At 42.6% G+C, this 16,281-nt stretch overlaps 1 long non-coding RNA gene across 1 annotated transcript in view; it reads left to right on the top strand.

Moving 5' to 3' along the window:
- The window catches only part of LOC105728669 (uncharacterized), a 50,042-nt gene extending 46,215 nt beyond the window's left edge, over positions 1 to 3,827 (top strand). The window contains exon 4 of the long non-coding RNA XR_001110086.3: positions 3,751 to 3,827. This is a non-coding gene — a long non-coding RNA (uncharacterized LOC105728669). The remainder of the gene's footprint in view (positions 1 to 3,750) is intronic.
- The last annotated feature ends 12,454 nt before the right edge of the window (positions 3,828 to 16,281 follow it).

Below are 16,281 nucleotides of genomic sequence, written 5' to 3' on the forward strand. Positions count from 1 at the left end.
TAGGTATAACAGGTCCATCAGATGTTCCAGGAATGGTGATTAGGGAAGTGTGGCTGGATATTAGGTACGTGAGTGAGGATGTGAAGGAAGAAATATTGAAACAATCCTTACCTACATATATATAGCTTAAGCTTTACAGATGGTTATCTTAATTTTGTGAATACATGCAACATACTTTATGGTGATTTCCAGAAACACTTTGAGGATTGTTGGAACTAGGGTCCTGCTGTAGCAAGTCGGAGCAAGAGTCAGTCAAAGACAGGTTCCAGATCTATAGATGAAACAAGGTTTATTTTTATGCTGGGGAGTGGAAGCTTGGGTGATAAAATGTTAGAGGAATTAAAAAAAAAAAAATGTAGCTTCTTCCTCTCTCAGCGCAGGGCACCCGCAACTTGCACTCTCTCTTGCTCTCTGCTGCTCCCAGCTGTTAGATATAGCCAATAACGCCATGGGTTTCAGAAACCTGAAAAACCTGCCAGCCTCCAGGTGCTCAACGATGACCTAGTGGACAAGAGCTACATCAAGGGGTATGTGCCATCACAAGCAGATGTGGCAGTATTTGAAGCAGTGTCTGGCCCACCGCCTGCAGACTTGGGTCATGCCCTAAGTTGGTATAATTACATCAAGTCTTATGAAAAGGAAAAGGCCCGCCTGCCAGGAGTGAAGAAAGCTGTGGACAGGTATGGTCCTGCTGATGTGGAAGACACTACAGGAAGTGGAGCTAGAGATAGTAAAGAGGATGATGACATTGTTCTCCTTGGATCTGATGAGGAGGAAAGTGAAGAAGCAAAGAGGCTAAGGGAAGAATGCCTTGTACAATATGAATACAAGAAAGCCAAAAAACCTGCACTTAAGGCCAGGTGCAGTGGCTCATGCCTGTAATCCCAGCACTTTGGGAGGCTGAGGAAGGTGGGTCACTTGAGGTCAGGAGTTTGAGACCAGCCTGACCAACATGATGAAACTGCCTCTCTATTAAAATATAAAAATTAGCCAGGTGTGGTGGTGGGTGTCTGTAATCCCACCTACTCAGGAGGCTGAGGCAGGAGAATCACTTGAACCTGAAAGGCAGAAGTTGCAGCCAAGATCATGCCACTGCACTCCAGACTGGGTGACAGAGTGAGACTCTGTCTCAAAAAAAATAGAACAGTAAAATAAGGTCCATAAAAGAAAAAATATATGGTAAGTGCAAAATTTAGAAAGGATCTTCAAACCTAAAAGAAAAAAAAACTGCACTTTTTGCCACATCTTTCATCTTACTAGATGTGAACCTTGGGATGATGAGGCAGATATGGCGAAACTAAAGGAGTGTGTCAGAAGCATTCAAGCAGACAGCTTAGTCTGGGGCTCATCCAAACTAGTTCCAGTGGAATACAGAATTAAGAAACTTCAAATACACTGTGTGGTTGAAGATTATAAAGTTGGAACAGATAGGCTGGAGAAGCAGATCGCTGCTTTTGAGGATTGTGTGTAGCCCATGGATGTGGCTGTTTTTAACAGGATCTAAAATCCATCCTGGATCATTGCACTTAAATAAAAGCTTGAAAGACTTAAAAAAAAAAAAAAAAAAAAAGTAGAGTCAGGCCGGGTGCGGTGGCTCATGCCTGTAATCCCAGTACTTTGGGAGGCCAAGGCGAGTGGATCATGAGGTCAGGAGATCGAGACCACCCTGGCCAACATGATGAAACCCCATCTCTACTAAAATATAAAAAATGAGCCAGGTGTGGTGGCATGTGCCTGTAGTCCCAGCTGCTCGGGAGGCTGAGGCAGGAGAATTGCTTGAACCTGGGAAGCAGAGGTTGCAGTGAGGCAAGACTGCAGCACTGCACTCCAGCCTGGCAACAGAGCAAGACTCCAACTCAGAAAAAAAAAAAAAAATGTAGAGTCAGACAACCTGGAAATCTAATCTAATTTCAGTCACTTATGGTGATTGATTTTGGGCAAATTCATTGAAGTCTCTATAAAATGGGAATAATGCTAAAATCTACCTCATAAGGACGTGTATTTAATAAGACAGCAGAACAATAAGTGTTTTAAAAACACCCTACATATTTGTTTGTTGTTTTAATCAAAACAGTATAGTCCAGGCTTGCCTAATTCTTGCTAATATGTGGTAACCAGTCATTTTGTAACTATGTTTCTTAAGCGACACCAGCTTTAAATGCAGTCTTGATAACAGTTTTGGAACATTACAGCTCTCGATTTGTTGCCACCACCTGTGGGAGAACCCCTCCCCTCTATTTCTCTCCAATTCCTCTGATTTATGCCTTCCCTGAAACCTAGAGCCTTGCTTCTCAAGGTGTGGTCTGCAGACCAGCATCACTGCCTTCATCTGTGATCGGTTAGGAATGCAGGCTCTCAGGCCTACCCAGCCCCACTGAGTTAGAATTTTCATTTTAGCAGATCCCCAGGGGATTTACTTTACTCAGTAAAGCCCCGCAAAAGAGCTTCAGTAAAGTTTGAGAAGCATTGGTTTAAGTTCCCCACTGAGCCTTCCACTTTCTCCTGGCCTACTCTGGCTCATTACAATAAAGTTGTGTTGTTATCAATAACAATAATAGGCCAGGCACAGTGGCTCATTCCTGTAATCCCAGCACTTTTTGGAGGCTGAGGTGGGCAGATCATCTCAGGTCAGGAGTTCGAGATCAGCCTGGCCAATATGGTGAAACCCCGTCTCTACTAAAAATACAAAAATTAGCCAGGCGTGGAGACAGGGCACCTGTAATCCCAGCTACTCAGGAGGCTGAGACAGGAGAATTGCTTGAACCTGGGAGGTGGAGGTTGCAGTGAGCCAAGATCACAGCACTGTACTCCAGCCTGGGCAACAAAGAGCAAAACTCCATCTCAAAATAACAATAATAATAATAACAGATACTATTTATTGATTGCTTACCGTGTGCTTGGTGTTATGCTAAGTATTTAATATGCATTGTCTCATTTTGAGGCACATTTCATCTTTTTTTATTTTAGCCATTCCAGCAGGTACATAGAGCCATATATTTCTCAAACCTCTTTCATGGATGCTATTGGTTCAGGGGTCACTATTGGTTGCCTACCAATATTTGTTTCTACAACTTTCTTTCCAGCAGAATCCTATCTCATGTCTCCAGTCCTCATCATGGGCTTCGGGGAGAGCTGACCTGAGCCCTGATTCCTTGTAAAGACTTTTATTAACTAAGGGTAATCCCAGTCCCCTTGATAATTTGTTCAGGAATGGGCAGATGACCCAATTCCGTCCAAGGAATCTTCAGGAAGTCTGTTAGCAAGTTTTCTTACTCATAAGAGGGAGTTGCGGGGAAAGGTAACCTTCTTGGATATTGTCATGTCTGAATGTTATGCCTGGAACTTCTGCCATTTGGCTATTAGCTTCAAGGTGAAGCTCTCTCTGGAGTGACAGAGAGGAGTGATGCTTTTCTTACCAGTGTGGAGCTGCTGGATCAACCCTCTTATAGGTTTTGTGAGTTAATAGATTCCCTTCTTGTTTAAGCCAGACTGAGTGAGGGTTCTGTTCCTTGCTTTCTAACAGATAAAATTTGTTTTTGAGTTGGTGCCCAGAAGACGCAGCTCCTTCCTGGAGGGTTTCCCTATGGGGTTCTCAGGAAGGAAAGCTTCTCTCTCCATTTGCCGAGGCCAATGGACTGGAAAAGGAAGGAAGGGGTTCTCCTGGAGATGAACATGGCTTCTTTGATTTGTTACCTGTGTGACCCTCAGCAAGCACTTTATCTCCTTGACACTTAGTTTTCTTATGTGCAGATTGTGGAGCCAAGGATCCCAACTTGCTTCCCAGGGTGCTGGTGAGACTCCTGTGAGACACTGGAAGGGCAAGTTTTCATCACCAATCAAGGGCCTACATACAGATCCGCGGGGCTGACACTGCTCGTGGGCATGGTTACCTCGAAAAGCTGGTCAGTGCCAGAGCTGGGGCTCCGTCTGTCTCCTGACCCCCAGAGCAATGTTTTTTCTATCATAACCTGACTCAGTCTCTCCCCTAGGGGGTCATCTATTTTCTGCCTTTTTCTTCCTCAAATGCAAGGCATAAGCACAGCCTGAAGTATAACTGTTAGGATTTCCTGGGGCATTTCTTTCAACTCCACTGTTTCCACCCCCACCTTGGCAGGGCTCATCAGGGCCCAGCTTGGCCAACCCTGGCGTTGTAATACATTGGCCAGGACGGGCCTTTGTTGTCTCTGGACTGCAGCTCCCCCTACCCCTGTTGCCTGTGGCCACTTTTACTCATTTCTCTTGGGAGCTGCCTAGCTGCAGAGAAAGGCCTTTGGAACCCTTCTCTTTTCAGCCATCCTTTATTGAATTTTGGCTCCATTTTTTTTTCCTTTCCAAATAGGAACATCATTTATCCAGGACTTTAAGTTGCAGAGGTCTTTAAGAGCTTTCTCTTTCCCAGCTGCATTTGTTGACACACAGTCAATCTGCTTCTTGCCTCCACTCCCCCTCCCCCCACCCCACCCCAAGCCGGCCATAAAGTGTCTACAGCTGTGCCCTTTATTACCCTTCCCTTTCTATGCCCACGAGGGGGATGAGCCAAAATATAGCACACCCATTACTGCTAACAAAAAGGGACAATTTTAAAGCATTTCTGCTTTTCAGCAGGGAAGCTGATGGTACAAAAAGAAAATGCATCATTTTATTGTAAATGTTTTTAAAATATGGGTCACTTGGCCATAATCAGCCTCCAAAGACGGACAAGTTTAAAGCAAAAGCAGTCACATAGATAGCAGTTTTTTCCCCGTGCCTTTTCAATTATGCTAATTGACACCAAGAAAAACAGGGAGGGCGTAGCTCTTACCAACCCACACACTCCGGCTCCAACTCCCTCCTCTCTCTACAGTGAAGAGCATGGGATGTAAGTTTCCCAGGCCAAGGATGGTGCCCCAGACTAAGAAGCCCTTTTACTTTTTACTTCTGTTTCGGCAAGTATTAAGACTAAGAGGCTTGTGGTCCAGTCTTTCAGGATGGGATGGTTTTCCCAACCAGGGTGGAAAGGAAACTCTTATTATGTTTGCTGAAAACTTCAAAATGCGGAAGGCTGCCTGACAGCTACGTGGTGTGTGTCTGGGATGGCTGGGTCTGGCCAGGAGCAGAGGGCGGGAGGTTGGAACAGATATGCTGGGAGGGTAGGCAAGGGAAGCGGTTGCTGTTCCAAAGAGGACACTCTCTCAGTGATTTTGAAGGTAAGAAATGAATATGATGCTTGTTAGGACTATGGTGAGAGATTAGAGGTAGAAAAAAGAAACAAACCATGTTCAGACTGATGGCCAAAAGGTGTCCCCTTGCCACCCACTCCTGTGCCCCTCGGGGTCCCGCCTCTTAAAGTGTGAACCAGGCTTTGCCTCTGGGAAAGGAAGTAGGGCTTGAGAAGAGGATTTGAGCCATAGGAAATAGGACCAAGTTTCTAATGCAACTGGAATGAGGAGGGCTGGATTATGCACTCCTGAGAACCAGCTGTCTACATGATACAAAGAACAGAGACACGGAATCCAAAGAGCTGAACTCAAGTCCTGGCTTTCCAGTGCATTAGCTCTGTTAACACAACCTCTCCGAGCCCCGAGGCCCCTGTCTGAAATGAGGGTGACAGTGGAGAAACTTCCACCACATAACATTGCTAGGAGCAGTCAATGAGCTCAGGTGCAGGAGGTGAATCTGGCAGGTGTTCAATGGTTGAGGAAAATAGTTGATGAAACTGATTCTGAACCAGGAGGTGGAGCCCCAAGATATGCTAACTGGGCTACATGGATGGTTAACCAATTTTCCAAGACATTCCGATTCGAAACTCAAAATGAAATGGTATCAAGGGATGCTTAGAAAGTGTCCCTAGAAGGAGATGCATGAAGAAGAGACATATTGGATCAGGGTGCTGAGTTCTTAGGTGGGTAGAGGGCATGGCTTAGAATCTGCCAATCTGCTTTTGATCCCAGACCTACTGCTAACTTGTTAAGTGGCCTAAGCTTCTCAGCCACCACTTCCCATCAGTACATTAGGAATAAAAGCAGTGGGATGACATAAGGTTCTGAGGACTAAGATGAGATTAATCATACAAAGCCCGTAGTGCATTGTCTGTCAGAGAAACTTACTACATTTTGCTATTGTTCCTGAGAACTTGAAGGTGAGAAATGGAGACTGGTTGATGATGGCTTCCCTCCCCTCCCCTCCCCTTCCCTCCCCTCTCCTCTTCTCCCCTCTGTCCCCTCCCCTCCCTTCTTGCCAGGCTGCCAAATCAAAGAGAGTAATTGTTTAGCACAGGTTTTTTAAGAATTGACTGTAAATCATCTCATCAGACAGTGTGATCTAGTAACTAAAAACATAATTTGAGGGTCATACAGATGCCAATTCTAGCTCTCTTACTTTGAACAAATTATTTTATCTCTCTGAACCTTAATTTCTCACCAGTTATAAGGTCCTTACCTATCCATGGAAGTATTAAATGAGATAATGCATGTAATAGTTACATACATCTTCTGTACTGAGAGTCTATCTCCTGCTTTGCACTGGAGAAAGCAGCACTTTTTACACTTTAAAAAAGTGTAAGGTGTAACAGGCTGCAGATGTAGCAGGGGTAATGAAAAGGAAGGCCAGACTTTACAAATAAAATATAAATGAGGATCTCTAAGATCTAATGCTGAAAGAAGATTTTCCAGGGGATAGAGTTGCTAACATAGTAGTTAGACCTCTGTTCTCCCGAGTCTTCAGCACATTCTCACAATTCAGTTCTTACTGTTATGGCTTTGTTTGATGATGATGATGGTTATAATGATAGTAAGCATTTTTGTGCAAGCTTAGAACAAACTCCAGGCCATTCTGTACCAGTTCCAAAAAGTCCCCTTCCACAGCTCTCCTAAAGACAGTTAAGACTGGTGAGAACCTTTAAAAAAAAAAAGAAAAACAAAACTTACTAAAAAATAAGGAATTGGGAAATCAAGGCAGGAGGATTGCTTGAGACCAGCCTGGGCAACATAGGGAGACCTTATCTCTACAAACAAAATTAAAACAATAAAAAACCAAGAAAAGCAAAGTGGAAACACAGGAAGTGCAAGAAGCCTGAAACTCTGTGGCTTGTTTTCTGACCCTCCTGGAGCTGGATTGCTCCCAGGTACTGTCCGATTTCACACAGTATTTGTGATATTTATGCTCTGTGTCTACTTCAGTATATCATTGGTTTTTCTGAGAGACTCGAGTATACAGTCAGGCAATCCTTAACAAGAGGGATGTGTTCTAAGAAACTTGTCATTAGGTGATTTCGTCATTGTGCGAACATCACAGAGTGTACTCACACAAACCTAGGTGGTCTAGCCTACTACACACCTGGGCTAGATGGCATAGCCTCCTAAGAACACAAACCTGTACAGCATGTTATTGTACTGAATACTGTAGGCAATTGTAACACAATGGGAAGGATTTGTGTATCTAAACATATCTAAGCATAGAAAAGGTACAGTTAAAGTACAGTATGAAAGATCAAAGACGGTTCACCTGTACAGGGCACTTACTATGAATGGAGGTGCAGAACTGGAGGTTGCTGTGGGTGAGTCAGTGCGTGAGTGGCAAGTGAATGGGAAGGCCCCAGACATCACTGCACATTCCCGTAAGCTTTGTAAACACTGTACACTTAGGCTATGCTAAATTTGTTTAAAAAGGTTTTCTGTCTTCAAGAATGAATTAACCTTCGCTTCCTGTAACTTAGTTACTTTATAAACTTAAATTTTTAACTTTGTGACTCTTATAATAACAGCTTAAAACAAATACGTGTACAGCTGTACAAAAAGATTTTCCTTTATATTTTATTCTATAAGCTTTTTCCTGTTTTTAAATTTTTTCTTTTTTTTTTTACTTAAAAATTTTTTTTGTTTAAAAACTAAGACACAAATACACCTAGGCCTACGCAGGGTCAAGATCACTAGTATCACTGTCTTCTGCCTCCACATCCTGTCCCACTGGAAGGTCTTCAGGGGCAGTAACCCACAAGGAGTCATCATCTCCTATGATAACAATGCCTTCTGGAATACCTCCTGAAGGACCTGCCTGAGGCTGCTTTATTGTTAACTTTTTTTTTCCAATAAAACTTTTTTTTTATTGTACTTTAAGTTCTGGGGTACATGTGTAGAACATGCAGGTTTGTTACATAGGTATACATGTGCCATGGTGGTTGGCTGCATCCATCATCCTATCATCTACATTAGGTAGATTTCTTCTGATGCTATCCCTCCCCTAGCTCCCTACCTGCTGACAGGCCGTGGTATGTGATGTTCCCCTCCTTGTGTCCATGTGTTCTCATTGCTCAACTCCCACTTATGAATGAGAACATGTGGTGTCTGGTTTTCTGTTCTTGTGTCAGTTTGCTGAGAATAATGGTTTCCAGCTTCATCCATGTCCCTGCAAAGGACATGACCTCATCCTTTTTTATGACTGCATAGTATTCCATGGTGTATATGTGCCACATTTTTTTAATCCAGTCTATCATTGGTGGGCATTTGGGTCAGTTCCAAGTCTTTGTTATTGTGTACAGTACTGCAATAAACATATGTGTGCATATGTCTTTATAATATAATGATTTATAATTTGTTGGGTATATACCCAGTAATGGGATTGCTGGGTCAAATGGTATTTCTGGTTCTAGATCCTTGAGGAATCGCCACACTGTCTTCCACAATGGTTGAACTAATTTACACTCCCACCAAAAGTGTAAAAGCATTCCTATTTCTCCACATCCTCTCCAGCAACTATTGTCTCCTGACTTTTCAATGATTGCCATTCTAACTGGCATGAGATGGTATCTCATTGTGGTTTTAATTTGCATTTCTCTAATGACCAGTGATGATGAGCTTTTTTTTCATGTTTGTTGGCTGCATAAATGTCTCCTTTTAAGAAGTGTCTGTTCATATCCTCTGCCCACTTTTTGATGGGGTTGTTTGCTTTTTTTCCTGTAAGTTTGTTTAAGTTGTCGATTCTGGATATTAGCCCTTTGTCAGATGGGTAAACTGCAAAATTTTTCTCCTATTCTGTAGGCTGCTTGTTCACTCTGATGATATTTTCTTTTGCTGTGCAGAAGCTCTTTAGTTTAATTAGATCCCATTTGTGTATTTTGGCTTTTGTTGTCATTGCTTTTGGTGTTTTAGTCATGAAGTCTTTGCCCATGCCTATGTCCAGAATGGTACTGCCTAGGTTTTCTTCTAGGGTTTTTATGGTTTTAGGTCTTATGTTTAAATCTTTAATCCATCTTCAGTTAATTTTTGTGTAAGGTATAAGGAAGAGATCCAGTTTCAGTTTTCTGCATATGGCTAGCCAATTTTTCCACCACCATTTATTAAATAGGGAATTCTTTCCCCATTGATTGTTTTTGTCAGGTTTGCCAGAGATCAGACAGTTGGAGGTGTGTGGCGTTATTTCTGAGGCCTCTGTTCTGTTCCATTGGTCTAAGTATCTGTTTTAGTATGAGGAACACGCTGTTTTGATTACTGTAGCCTTGTAGTATAGTTTGAAGTCAGGTAGTGTGATGCCTCCAGCTTTATTATTATTGTTATTTTTTGCTTAGAATTGTCTTGACTGGGCCGGGCGCGGTGGCTCAAGCCTGTAATCCCAGCACTTTGGGAGGCCGAGGCGGGTGGATCACGAGGTCAAGAGATCGAGACCATCCTGGTCAACATTGTGAAACCCCGTCTCTACTAATACAAAAAAATTAGCTGGGCATGGTGGCGCGTGCCTGTAATCCCAGCTACTCAGGAAGCTGAGGCAGGAGAATTGCCTGAACCCAGGAGGCGGAGGTTGCGGTGAGCCGAGATCGCGCCATTGCACTCCAGCCTGGGTAACAAGAGCGAAACTCCGTCTCAAAAAAAAAAAAAAAAAAAAAAAAAGAATTGTCTTGACTATATGGGCCCTTTATTGGTTCCATATGAAATTTAAGGTGGTTTTTTTACAATTCTGTGAAGAAAGTCAATGGTAGCTTGATGGGAATAGCATTGAATCTATAAATTACTTTGGGCAGTATGGCCATTTTCAAGATATTGATTCTTCCTAACCATGAGCATGGAATGTTTTTCCATTTGTTGTGTCGTCTCTTATTTCCTTGAGCAGTGGTTTATAGTTCTCCTTGAAGAAGTCCTTCACATCCCTTGTAAGTTGTATTCCAAGGTATTTAATTATCTTTGTATCAATTGTGAATGGGAATTTATTCATTATTTGGCTCTCTGTCTGTTATTGGGGAATGCTTGTTATTTTTGCACATTGATTTTGTATCCTCAGACTTTGCTGAAGTTGCTTATCAGCTTGAGATTTTGGACTGAGATGATGAGGTCTTCTAAGTATACAATCATGTTATCTGCAGATTGACTTCCTCTTTACCTATTTGAATACCTTTTATTTCTTTCTCTTGCCTGATTGCCTTGGCCAGAACTTCCAAGATTATGTTGAACTGGAGTGGTGAGAGAGGGCATCCTTGTCTCGTGCTGGTTTTCAAAGGGAATGCTTCCAGTTTTTGCTCATTCAGTATGATATCGGCTGTGGGTTTTTCATAAATGATTCTTATTATTTTGAGATACGTTCCATCAATATCTAATTTATTGAGAGATTTTAACATAAAGGGGTGTTGAATTTTATCGGCGGCCTTCCCTGCATCCATTGAGATAATCATTTGATTTTTGTCTTTGGTTCTGTTTATGTGATGGATTGTGTTTAATGATTTGTATATGTTTAACCAGCCTTGCATCCCAGGGATGAGGCCAAGTTGATTGTGATGGATAAGCTTTTTGATGTGCTGTTGGATTTGGTTTGCCAGTATTTTATTGAGGATTTTCGCATCAATGTTCATCAGGGACATTGGCCTGAAATTTTCTTTTTTAGTTGTGTCTCTGCCAGGTTTTGGTATCAGGATGGTGTTGGCCTCATAAAATGAGTTAGGGAGGATTCCCTCCTTTTGCATTGTTTGGAATAGTTTCAGAAGAAATGGTACCAGCTCCTCTTTGCACTTCTGGTAGAGTTTGGCTGAGAAACCATCTTGTCCTGGACTTTTTTTAGTTGGTAGGCTATTAATTGCTGCCCCAATTTCAGACCTTGTTATTGGTCTATTTAGGGATTTGACTTCCTGGTTTAGTCTTGGGAAGGTGTAAGTGTCCAGGAATTTATCCATTTCTTCTAGATTTTTTGGTTTATTTGTGTAGAGGTGTTTATAGTATTCTTTGATGGTAGTTTGTATTTCTATGGGACTGGTGGTGATATCACCTTTTTTATTGCATCTATTTGATTCTTCTCTTTTTGTCTTTAATAGGCTGGCTAGCAGTCTGTCTATTTTGTTGATCTTTCAGAAAGCCAGCTCCTAGATTCACTGATTTTTTTGAAGGGTTTTTTTGTGTCTCTATCTCCTTCAGTTCCACTCTGATCTTAGTTATTTCTTGTCTTCTGCTGGCTTTTCGATTCGTTTGTTCTTGCTTCTCTAGTTCTTTTAATTGTGACGTTAGGGTGTCGATTTTAGATCTTTCCAGTTTTCTCTTTTGGGCATTTACTGGTATAAATTTCCCTCTAGACTTGCTTTAACAGTATCTCAGAAAGTCTGGTATGTTGTGTCTTTGTTCTTATTGGTTTCAAAGAACATCTTTATTTCTGCCTTCATTCTGTTATTTATCCAGTAGGCATTCAGGAGCGGGTTATTCAGTTTCCATGTAGTTGTGTGGTTTTGAGTGAGTTTCTTAATCCTGAGTTCTAATTTCATTGCACTGTGGTCTGAGAGACTGTTTGTTATGATTTCCATTCTTTTGCATTTGCTGAGGGTTGTTTTACTTTCAATTATGTGGTCAGTTTTAGAATAGGTGCAATGTGGTGCTGAGAAGAATGTATATTCTGTTAATTTTGGGTGGAGAGTTCTGTAGATGTTTATTAGGTCCGTGTGGTCCAGAGCTGAGTTCAAGTCTTAGATATCCTTGTTAATTTTCTGTTTTGTTGATCTGTCTAATATTGACAGTGGGGTGTTAAAGTCTCCCACTATTAATGTGTGGGAATCTAAGTCTCTTTGTGGGTCTCTAAGAACTTGCTTTATGAATCTGGGTGCTCGTGCATTGGATGAATATATATTTAGGATAGTTAGCTTTTCTTGTTGCACTGATCCCTTTACTATTATATAATGTCCTTCTTTGTCTGTTTTAATTTCTGTGGGTTTAAAGTCTGTTTTATCACATACTATGATTGCAACCCCTGCTTTTTTTTGCTTTCCATTTGCTTGGCAAATCATCCTCCATTCCTTTATTTCAAGCCTATGTGTGTCTTTGCACGTGAGGTGGATCTCCTGAATACAGCACACCAATGCACCAATGAGTCTTGACTCTATCCAGTTTGCCAGTGTCTTAATTGAGACATTTAGCCTATTTACATTTAAGGTTAATATTGTTATGTGTGAATTTGATCCTGCCATTATGATGTTAGCTGGTTATTTTGCCTGTTAGTTGATGCAGTTTCTTTTTAGCATTGATGGTCTTTACAATTTGGTAGTTTTTGCAGTGGCTGGTACCAGTTGTTCCTTTCCATGTTTGGTGCTTCCTTCAGAAGCTCTTGTAGGACAGGCCTGGTGGTGACAAAATCTCTCAGCATTTACTTGTCCATAAAGGATTTTATTTCTCCTTCACTTATGAAGCTTTTTTTGGCTGGATATGAAATTCTGGGTTGAAAATTCTTTAAGAATGTTGAATATTGGCCCCCATTCTCTTCTGGCTTGTAGGGTTTCTTCCAAGAGATCCGCTGTGAGTCTGATGGGCTTCCCTTTGTGGGTTACTCAGCCTTTCTTTCTGGCTGCTCTTAGCATTTTTTTCTTCATTTCAACCTTGGTGAATCTGACAATTATGTGTCTTGAGGTTGTTCTTCTTGAGGAGTATCTTTGTGGTGGTCTCTGTATTTCCTGAATTTGAATGTTGGCCTGCCTTGCTGTGTTGGGGAAGTTCTCCTGGATAATATCCTGAAGAGTGTTTTCCAACTTGGTTTCATTCTCCCCTTCACTTTCAGGTACACTGATCAAACGTAGATTTGGTATTTTCACATCATCCCGTATTTCTTAGAGACTTTGTTCATTTCTTTTCACTCTTTTTTCTCTAATCTTGTCTTCTTGCTTTATTTCATTGAGTTGATCCTCAGTCTCTGATATCCTTTCTTCGGCTTGATCAATTAGGCTATTGAAACTTGTGTATGCTTCACGAAGTTCTTGTGCTGTGTTTTTCAGCTCCATCAGGTTGTGTATGTTCTTTTCTAAGCTGTTTATTCTAGTTAGCATTTTGTTTAACCTTTTTTCAAGGTTCTTAGTTTCCTTGCATTGGTTAGAACATGCTCCTTTAGTTTGGAGAAGTTTGTTATTACCCACCTTCTGAAGCCTGCTTCTGTCAATTCATCAAACTCATTATCTGTCCAGTTTTGTTCCCTTGCTGGCAAGGAGCTGTGATCCCTTCAGGGAGAAGAGGTGTTCTGGTTTTTGGAGTTTTCAGCCTTTTTGTGCTGGTTTCTTCCCATCTTCATGGATTTATCTTCCTTTGGTCTTTGAGGTCAGTGACCTTTGGAATGGGGTCTCTGAGTGGATGTCCTTTTTGATGATCTTGAAACTACTCCTTTGTGTTTGTTAGTTTTCCTTCTAACAGTCAGGCCCCTCTGCTGCAGGTCTGCTGGAGTTTGCTGGAGGTCCACTCCAGACCCTGCTTGCCTGAGAATCACCAGCGGAGGCTGCAGAACAGCAAAGATTGCTGCCTGTTCCTTCCTCTGGTAGCTTCGTCCCAGAAGGGTACCTACCAGATGCCAGCCAGAGCTCTTCTGTATGAGGTATCTGTCAGCCCCTACTGGGAGGTGTCTCCCAGTCAGGACACACAGGGGTCAGGGAGCCACTTGAGGAAGCAGTCTATTCCTTATCAGAGCTCAAACATTGTATTGGGAGATCTGCTGCTCTCTTCAGAGCTGCCAGTCAGGGATGTTTAGGTCTCCTGAAGCTGTACCCACTACTGCTCCTTTTCCAGGTGTTCTGTCCCAGGAAGGTGGGGGGTTATTTATAAGTCCCTGATGGGCTGCTGCCTTTTTTCAGAGATGCCCTGCCCAGTGAGGACATCTAGTGAGATATAGTGCCTGCTGCTGAGCTGTGTGGTGCTCCACCCAGTTTGAATTTCCCAGCAACTTTGCTTACACTCTGAAGTTGAAACCGGCTACTCAGTTCTCAGCAGTGGTGGATGCCCCTTCCCCTACCAAGCTCCAATGACCCAAGTTGAACTCAGACTGCTGTACTAGCTGCAAGAATTTCAAACCAGTGGATCTTAGCTTGCCAGTCTTCATGGGAGTGTGACCTGCCGAGCCAGGCCACATGGCACCCTGGCTTCAGCCCCCTTTCTAGGGGAGTGAACAGTTCTGTCTTGCTGGTGTTCCAAGTGCCACTAGGGTATGAAAAAAAAAAAAAAACCACCTCATGTGGCTAGCTCTGTATCTGCCCAAACGGCCACCCAGTTTTGTGCTGGAAACCCAGGGCCCTGATGGTTGCATAGGTACTGGAGGGAATTTTCTGGTCTGCAGGTTGTGAAGGCCACAGGAAAAGTGCCGTATCTGGGCTGGAGTACAGAAAACAGTCTCTCATGGCTTCCCTTGGCTAGGAGAGGGATTTCCCCAGCCCCTTGCACTTCCCAGGTGAGGTGATGCCCCAGCCTGCTTCGGCTTACCCTCCTTGGGCTGTACCCACTGTCCAGCCAGTCCCAATGAGATGAATCAGGTACCTCAGCTGGAAATGTGGAAATCACCTGCCTTGTGCATTGATCCCTCTGGGAGCTGTGCACGGGAGCAATTCCTATTTGGCCATCTTGCCCAGAAATGCTATATCTCTTCTTTTGGGTCAGTTTTCTCAGCTGGAAGAGCCCTGTCTGCCAGTGTTCTTACAGCTGACTGGGGAAGGAGGCTGAAGATCCAGAGATTCAGTGTGAGGTCTCTTACCTGATTCTCTTGTTTTCAGTAAGATAGCCCTGTCTTCTACTATGCCTGAGTCCTGGGGTCTACAGCCTTTTGAATTAACCTCCTCAGGGAAACTCTTGGCTTATGCTGGGGAGGTGGATTAGGAGTCACCTGGTTATATGCATACACATGCAAGTGTGTGTGTCGGGGAGGGGACCGTGGGAGAGTGGAATTTGCTTGTTGTAAAGTCCACCCACACCCTTATTTGCAGATGTTATTGGTATCTCTGATTCCTAAGCCATTCTGGGGTTCTGCGGAGTATTACAGTGACTGCTGGTAAATGTTTAATTGGCTCTCCAGGGGGAAAAGAAAAGCCCTAATTTGTAGTGTTTGCTGATTTCCATGGTGTCAACATTCCCACCACAGTTGCCTTCAAGTTACTATCATGACATCGCTGAACATGGATTTTAGAAATCCCTTTATCTCCTCCTGTGATATTATAAGACTCAGGTCTCAGCTGTGACTGAGACCCCCGTCCATTCTTTCCACAGCTTGGTTGTTCAGTTCCTCCTTTCTTTACAGAAGATACACGTTCTTCCATTACTGAGCTAGTTCAATCTGAGTTTCTGATACTTGATACTAAGAGTTTATGTTTTTTCAATGTTGAGAATTTCTTTTGAAAAAGCCCGAACTTTCCAGGATCTCCTTTTGCAAAATAGTGGCTTATCATGTTTTGACTGAGAAGATACAGATGGGCAAAAGGATACTACGAATGCAGTAATAACTTATATAAATGAGCTTTTATCATGTCAACCTGTGTATATGCAGAATTTGTACAGCAGGAGTACTTGCATGTCCAAGGCATTGTTTATTTGGTATATAAATGATGCTTGGTGACCATACACATTTTCAGACTCCTTGAAATAACTCTTAGCTCTACTCTCCTGCTCCCAAACCGAGTTGTTTAGTTCACAGGTTGAGAGCCAGTGTTTCAGATGATCTTTTCTCTGAAGTCATTCTCATTCCCATCAGTTAAATGAGCTTTTTCTTGCCTTTCTCCAAGATCAAAGTCTGTTTCTTTAATCTTTGAAATATTTTTGAAGCCATCCCCTTTTCTACATCTACTGCCAGTGTTCTAGTCCAGACCCTACTTGTCCCTCCCATGTAGAGGCAACAGCTTTCTGTCTGGTCTCTTCTTACTGTCTGTCCCTTCACCAGTCCATTCTCTCTATGGCAGCCAGAGTGCTCTTCCTGGTGGTGCCCTTTTCATGCCTAAACGGTTCCTGCTTATGTGTCCAGTAATGAGGCATGGGATGACTGTTTCCATCATACTCAATTCCTTGTGTTCTGTAAACCTTTTGCCCATGAGCTTGTGTTTGACCCAGT

Source organism: Aotus nancymaae, unplaced genomic scaffold, assembly GCF_030222135.1.
Source record: "Aotus nancymaae isolate 86718 unplaced genomic scaffold, 86718_ANA_hifiasm-v0.15.2.pri h1tg000021l, whole genome shotgun sequence".
Taxonomy (NCBI): domain Eukaryota; kingdom Metazoa; phylum Chordata; class Mammalia; order Primates; family Aotidae; genus Aotus; species Aotus nancymaae.